The sequence below is a fragment of the Bos indicus x Bos taurus genome, chromosome 15 (assembly GCF_003369695.1).
Source record: "Bos indicus x Bos taurus breed Angus x Brahman F1 hybrid chromosome 15, Bos_hybrid_MaternalHap_v2.0, whole genome shotgun sequence".
In the NCBI taxonomy this organism is placed as follows: domain Eukaryota; kingdom Metazoa; phylum Chordata; class Mammalia; order Artiodactyla; family Bovidae; genus Bos; species Bos indicus x Bos taurus.
Genome location: NC_040090.1, coordinates 28,056,875 through 28,064,879, shown reverse-complemented (window position 1 = coordinate 28,064,879; position 8,005 = coordinate 28,056,875). Strand labels below are relative to the sequence as shown.

Sequence of the window (8,005 nt, the reverse complement as noted above, 5' to 3'; positions counted from 1 at the left end):
CTCCAGTTAGCCAGGGACTGATGGGAGTGGATATAAACAAATAACCCACCTCTCTCACCTCTTAATTTGGGATAACTTAAGAGCATCTTCCACACGTTAAGCCCCAGTTACCCACAGTGGTAACTGGCTTGGTAATATTGCCTTTATTTGCTGCCTTCCCCTCCCTGCCTCACTCCCCAACTCCTGTAATAATGTTTCCCGGGGCCCCCTCCTGAATGAATGACTTACACGTGATGACTCCTTGTCTTGTGCTCTGCTGGGGGAACCCAAATTAAGATACTTCTCCCAACCACTATTTCTAATGACCTACTTACGTCTGGGCCCACGTGCCTGCCTTCTCTCTAGTCATAATGGAGAGAGCATTCCAGTTCCTTAGAAAGGTCACACCATCTCCCAGGGATCTGGATGATATCCTCCTGCTTCTTTTATTGAATGCTGATTGGTGCATGTGTGTGACGACACTATCAAAGACAGGGGAAAGATCCACCTGGAAGGATTAGAGGAAGTAGTAGCTGTCACTCACACAGGGCCAGGAATAGAGTTGGTTCCCACCAGCCAGACTGGAAAGCTACTTATTTCACAAGGCTGCAGGTAGAGTGCTCTGCAGGTAGAGAGTTCTGCCTCAGTCATGGGGAATCATAAGTCCTGGATGAATTGCCGTTTTTGTCCTGCCTAACGCATCTTAAAAGAAATACCCCCAAGAAGATCAAACTGTTTCAAACTCATTTAAGTGCATCCTAGAACAAAGCTCAAGAATCTTTATAGAAATAAATATCTAGCATTCAACAAGGTAATAGTCACCATTACTTGCATCGAATAAAGATGATCAGAAATGCAAATAAGCAGGAAAATGCAACCTACAGTGAGAAAAATCAAATAAAACAGACACAGGCTTACCCCAGATGTAAAAACTAACAGAGAACATTTTAAAATGTCGTTATCAGTACATATTTGTATTGAAGTGTTAAATGGAGACATTGAAGATATAAAGACGCAAATGAAACTTTTAGAGGTGAAAATTGTAATATCTGAGATATATGTTGAGTAGGATTAACAGCAGATTAGGCATTTCAGAAGAAAGATTATGGGACTTAATGACAATAATAGAAAGTATCCCCAATGAAACACAGAAAATAAGAAGAAAACATCTTAAAATGAACAAGAGCATCAGTTGACTGAGAAAATTTTAAGCAGTCTAATATATGTGTATTTTGGCACCCTGGAGAAACAGAAGAGAGACAGAAGAATACCTGAAAATAATGGCCAACACTTCCCCGAATTTGATGAAAACTATAAACCCACACATCTTAGAATCTCAGTGAGCTCCAAGGACAAGAAACATGAAAGAGTGTACATAGACATTTCATAGTCAAATGCTCAAAACCAATGATGAAAAGGAAGCCTTAAAGCATTAGTGTGAGGAAAAAGACACAAAGGAACCAGAAGAAGGATAATAACAGATTTCTCTTAAGAAACAATTCAAGCAAAAAGACAGCAGAATGATACTTGAAAGTACAGAAGGAAAATACCTATCAACCTAAAATTCTGCAGCCACTGAATGCAAGTTTTAATGATGGTTTTTCACAACACACTGTGATTATGTGGGATTTTGTCCTTAAGGGAAGCCAGGTGAGCATACAGGGGAACAAAGAAGACAATGGATTTAACCCTAACCATATAAAAAATCTGGGCTTCCCAGATGTACTAGTGGTAAAGAACCCACCTGACAGTACCGGAGACATAAGAGATGAAGGTTCGATCCTGGGGTCAGAAGGATCCCCTCGAGAAAGGAATGAAAACCCACTCCACTATTCTTGCCTGGAGAATCCCATGAACAGAGGAGCCTGGCGGGCTATAGTCCATGGGGTCACACAGGGTCTGACATGATTGATGCAACTTAGCACACACTCACATAAATAATCACGTTAAATGTAAATTATCTACTCTCAACTAAAAGGCATAAAGCATTAGATTAAATATAAAAACGAGACTCAATTACATGCTGCCTCCAAGAAACTCACTTGAAAAAAATCATAAATAGTTTAAAAGTAAGTGGATTGAGGTACAAGCTACTATGTATAAAATAACACAAAATTATAGAGCAAAAGAATCGGACATGACTGAGCAACTAAACACACACACGCCTTGTACATAACATGGAATACAGCCAATATCTTGTAATAATTTTACGTGGCGTATAACCTATAAGAATATTGAATCATTATGTTGTACACCCGAAACTAATATAATATTGTAACTCAACTATACTTCAACTTTAAAAAGTAAATGGAGGGACTTCCCTGCTGGTCCAGTGGTTAAGAATCCGCCTGCCAATGCTCGGGACGTGGGTTCGATCCCTAGTCTGAGACAATACCACATGCAGCAGGACAAGTAAGTCCTGCATCACAACTACTGAGCTCGTGTTCTAGAGCCCATGCTTTACAACAGGAGAAGCCACCGCAGTAAGAAGCCACGCTCTACAGCTAGAGAGTCGTTCCGCTCGCCACACTAGAGAAAGCCTGTCCGCAGCAATGAAGACTCAAAAAGGTAAGATAGGTCACTTCAGCCGTGTCCGACTCTGTGCGACCCCAGAGACAGCAGCCCACCAGGCTCCCCCGTCCCTGGGATTCTCCAGGCAAGAACACTGGAGTGGGTTGCCATTTCCTTCTCCAATGCATGAAAGTGAAAAGTGAAAGTGAAGTCTCTCAGTCGTGTCCGACTCTTCGCGACCCCATGGACTGCAGCCCATTAGGCTCCTCTGTCCATGGGATTTTCCAGGCAAGAGTACTGGAGTGGGGTGCCATTGCCTTCTCCGAAGACTCAATACAGCCAATAAATAAATAAATACAATTTTTTTTACAGTTAGTTAAAAAGTAAATGGATTGAAAATATACATACTATACTATCAATAGTACAAAAAGAGTTGGAATGGCTCTACGTGTCAGATAAAGTAGATTTCAGAGCAAAGAATATCATCAGAAATAAAGAATACCATTTCCTAATAAGAAAGGGGTGCCATGTGCATGCTCAGCCATGTCTGGCTGTTTGCGACCCCATGGACTGCAGCCTGCCAGGCTCCTCTGTCCGTGGGATTCTCCAGCCAAGAATATTGGAGTGGGTTGCCATGCCCTCCTCCAGGGGATCGTCCTGACCCAGGGGTCAAACCTCTGTGTCTCACGTCTCCTGTATTGGCTGGCGGATCCTTTACCACTGAGCTACCAGGAAAGCCCTAAGAAAGAGATAAACTCATCAAAAGCACGTAATTCTAAAAGTATATGCATGTAATAAAAGAATTTCAAAGTGTATTAGAGGAAAAATCTGCTAGAATTGCAAGGAAAAGTAAACAGATTCACAATTACGTTCAAAGACTTCAACATCTCTCTCTTATTAATTAATAGAAAAGAGATAAAGAAAGCGTTTACACTGAAAAATGGGGGAGCCCAAAGCAAAAACATTATGCTAAGTGAGAGAAAACAGTCACAAAGCACCATATACTGCATTGTTCTGGTGTTTAGTCACTCAGTCATATCCGACTCTTTGCGACCCCGCTGGGCTCCTCTTGTCCATGGGATTCTCCAGGCAAGAATACTGGACTGGGTTGCCATTTCCTTCTCCACCATTTACTGTATAATTCCATGCATATGAAGTATACAGAATAGGCAAACTCATACAGAGTGTAGATCCATGATTGCCTAGGGCTTGGGGTTTTGGGTAGTGACTGCTGTTGGGTACAGAGTTTTTGTCTTTTTAAAAAATATGATGCAAATGTTCTAAAATTGTTTGTGGAGAAGATTGCCCAACTCTGTGAATTAAAAAATTGAATTTTCACTTTAAAAGGGTGAATTTTGTGGCTTGTGAATTATATTTCAATTAAGCTGTTATTTAAAAAGTTGTTCTAAATTTTGTAACTAATTCTTGGGTTAAGTGTCAGACAAACTCCTGATGGTTTCTCACTGCTCTTACGATGACTTCCCAACCCTAAACCCTGGTGCAACTGACCCTATCCAGCTCATCTCCTTCTTCTCTTCGTTCTTGTGCTCCAGCCACAGTGGGCTTCTCTCTGTTCCTGGACATGGCAAACTGATTCCTGTCTCAGAACCTTTGCACTTGCGGTTACTTTGATCCTGAAGTCTGTTCTACAGAACCACTTTATTCTCATCAACCATGTTTCATCTCAAGTATCATCTTCTCTGAAAGGCCTTCCCACATTGTCCTGCCAAAAGCCTACTTCTGATTCCATGTTACCTTATTTTACCTATTTCATGCAACTTAGTTCCTTAAACAACCTTCTTTGTTTATTGACATATGTGTCTACCTGCGCTAGAATGTAATGTACATTCTTTGAGGAATAGGTTTCTTGCCTTGTTCCCACTGTATCTACAGTTTTTAGAACAGTGCCTGGCTCATGGTTGTAACTGAGTAAGAGTTACCCAGATCAAAGAAAATCACCAGAAATACACAGTGCTGGTAGAAATAATGGCACTAGGGAGCGAGGCATGAAGGGTAGAAGGAGTGGATGAAGGTCATGCCTAAGTGACACCAAGGGGGTCAGGTTGACTGCTCTCTGTAGGTTAGCAGGCTCAAGTGCTAGGGCTAGAAAGACGCTAATGCAGTAGGAATAGATGTTTCTAAACTTTTCTTTAACGATTTTTAAAATTAGAAATATATAATATATACAGGAGAGTATATAGTATTTTTGTACAATTTAAAGAATAATTATAAAGCTTCCCTGGTAGCTCAGATGGTAAAGAATCTGCCTGCAATGCAGGAAACCCAGGTTCGGTACTTGGTTTGGGAAGATCCCCTGGAGAAGGAAATGGCAACCCCCTCCAGTATTGGAGGGAGAATTCCATGGACAGAGGAGCCTGGTTCATGGGGTTGCAAAGAGTTGGACACAACTGAGCAAATAAATACAAACATTCATGTAGTTACCACCCGAGTTAAGAAATGGGAACTTGCCAGTCACCCTCCAAGTCTGTATGATTCTTGTTACACTCCTCTTCTCAGGACAAAACCACTCTCCTGATTTTTTTTTTTTTTTTTTTTTTAATTATTTAGCTGTGTTGGGTCTTTGTTGCTGTGTGTAGGCTTTCTCTTGTTGCAGCGAATGGAGGCTGCTCTCTAGTTGAGGTGCACGGGCTTCTCACTGCAGTGGCTTCTCTTGTTGCAGAGCACGGGCTTTAGGTATGTGGGCTTCAGGAGCTGTAGCACGTGGCCTCTTTAGTTACGAGCCCAGTAGATATGATGCAGGGGGTTAGTTGCCTTGTGGTATGTGGGATCCTCCTAGACCAGGGATCAAACCCATGTCCCCTGCATTGGCAGGTGGATTCTTAACCACTGGACCACCAGGGAACTTCCACTTTGCTGATTTTTATTATAGTTATAACGTTGCTTTTTTTTTTTTTAATATTTTGACATCTACTTGTGCATGATTAAATAATGTATTTTTCAGTTTTTGAACTTTACATAAATGAAGTTATACTGACTGTATCTTCTATGATTTGCTTCTTTTACTCAACACTATGTTTCTTAGCTATTTCTATGATGACAGATATGGCTGTTCATTATTACTGTTGTATAGGACTCCATTGACTGAACATACCACAGTTTATTTTCCAGCCTACCAAAGTGGGGTGGCGTCTAGTTTTTGCTATGCTAGAAATATTTTTGTATATATTCATGTTTTCCCAAGCCCAGTATGTGTATACTATTTTCTCTGGAGAACCCTGATGTTATACTCAGTTTATTTATTCATCTATTGAAGGACATCTTGGTTGTTTCCTATTGGAGCATTCATGAATAAAGCTACTATAAATAAACATTCATGTAAAGGATTTTGTATTTACTTAAATTTTCAATTCACTTAAGTTATACCCAGGAGTGTGATTGCTGGGTTGTATGGTAAGTCTATATTTAGCTTAAAAGAAACTGCCAGGGAAGAGCGCTCTTATTACTTCACATACTCATCAGCATTTGGTATTGTCAGGTTCTTGGACTTTAGTTATGCTATTAAGTGTGTAACAGAATGTCATTATTGCTTTCATTTGTATATGACAAATTATTTTGAGTGTAATCATATTTTTAACTTTCACTTTTCTGATTACTTTTAAGGTTGAGTTTATTTCATATGTTTATTGGCCATTGACTTTTCTCTTTATGAAGTGTTTGTTCAAGTCTTTTTGCTCATTTTTTCAATTTGATTTTTATCTTTTTCTCATTATTTCCTAGAACTTCTTTATATATTCTGGGTGTAATTTCTTTTCTGGTGTAAGACATTGCACATGTTTTTACTTACTTTATGGCTTGCTTTTCACTTTATGATGCTTTTTGATGAACAGAAAACCTCTGTATTTGAACTAGAGCGCAGGCTCTAGAGCTCTTAGTGTTACACTGGTTTCTCTAGTTTGTAAAACTACGTGGGTAGTTTTTACACATGGGTTTAGTTGCCCCTTGATACTTTGAATCTTAGTTCCCCAACCAGGGATTACCAAGGAAGTCCCCGAAAGTAAATAGGCTTAACTTCTTTTGCCTAAGTCCTGCTCCCCTCCCTGCTGCCCTCTGATCCGGTTCCTCTGTGCTTACCTTCCAACCCTATTCTCCATTCCCAAAGGAAAAGGTCCTATCTGGGATTGCCTTACAGGGTAAGGACGGGCAGAACTGAAAGGGAAAACGTAGAGTCTTGTTAGTGGGTAGGAGTTGTTAGGACAAGCTCTTGAATGCTCATATGGTAATCTTTTTTGTCCTGTCACAGCTTTAAATCATAGTAGTAATCTGGGTGGAACAGGGACCACTACACAGAATCTACCGTGCCCAAGGGAATCCTATGAGGGACCCTGCCGTTTTCCCCTTTTATTTTCCCTGTTGCTGGGCAAGAGGCCAAGGTGATCCACATAGTAAAGTCCTGGGGTTGAGGGGAGGGAAAATGAGAAAGAACTGAATAGCTTGGGGTTGGAGAAATTTTTCAGGGCATTTGAGGTGAGAGGAGCCAAACTAAGAAGAGGACAGAAGTGACAAGAGGAGAAAGTGGATTCTCAGAGCATCAAACAGAGTGTATTTAGATTCATTTTTCTTTTCAACAGACTCAAGCAAAGAATGAATTGTTCTAAGACTCCACTAAGGTGGCAGCCACTATGAGGAAGGTGTCATATGAGGAAGGTGTCAGTGTTACTTTTGAAGGTAAACAAAAGACACATTTGCACAGAATACAGTTGGAATCCCAGAACTGAAGGAAGAATTAGGAGTAAAGAAGGAAACAACTTTGAAATTTGGAAGACGCTTGTCAGGGCATCATGCTTGCAGATGATGACTGCGTAATGATATCAAGATTATTTAAGACTGGTGATGTTTTCATTAGCCATTCTCAGTAATGAGCGCAAGAAGTCTCAGAAGAAGCAAAGAAAAAATTTCCAAGAAGAAACTGATGCCTTAGAATCCAAACTGAGATCAACTCAGTGGATGTTAGACTCGAAAGTTGAGTTATAATCAAGATTTGACAGCAACATAAGCCTTGAAGTGAAGTGAAATCGCTCAGTTGTGTCTGACTCTTTGCGACCCCATGGACTAGAGCCTACAAGTCTCCTCTGCCCATGGAATTTTCCAGTCAAGAGTACTGGAGTGGGTTGCCATTTCCTTCTCCAGGGGATCTTCCCGACCCAGGGATCAAACCCAGGTTTCCCGCATCGCAGGCAGATGCTTTACCATCTGAACCACCAGGGAAGCCCACTCTTTGCGACCCTATGGACTATAGCCCACTAGGCTCCTCTGCCCATGGGGATTCTCCAGGCAAGTATACTGGAGTGGGTTGCCATGCCCTCCCCCAGGGAATCTTCCCCATCCAGGGATTGAACTTGGGTCTCCTGTGTCTCCTGCATTGCAGGTGGATTCTTTACCACGGAGACACCAGGGAAGCCCAGTTTATTTGCTTATTTTATACATAACAGTTGTACTGTTAGGGGAAGCACACTGATTGAAACCGCCCACCCTGGCCAGGCACCATAGTAACTAT

General features: G+C 41.1%; 1 pseudogene; it reads left to right on the top strand.

The window, feature by feature from the left end:
- The first annotated feature begins 2,531 nt into the window (after nucleotides 1-2,531).
- LOC113904884 lies at nucleotides 2,532-7,521 on the top strand (annotated as a pseudogene).
- The last annotated feature ends 484 nt before the right edge of the window (nucleotides 7,522-8,005 follow it).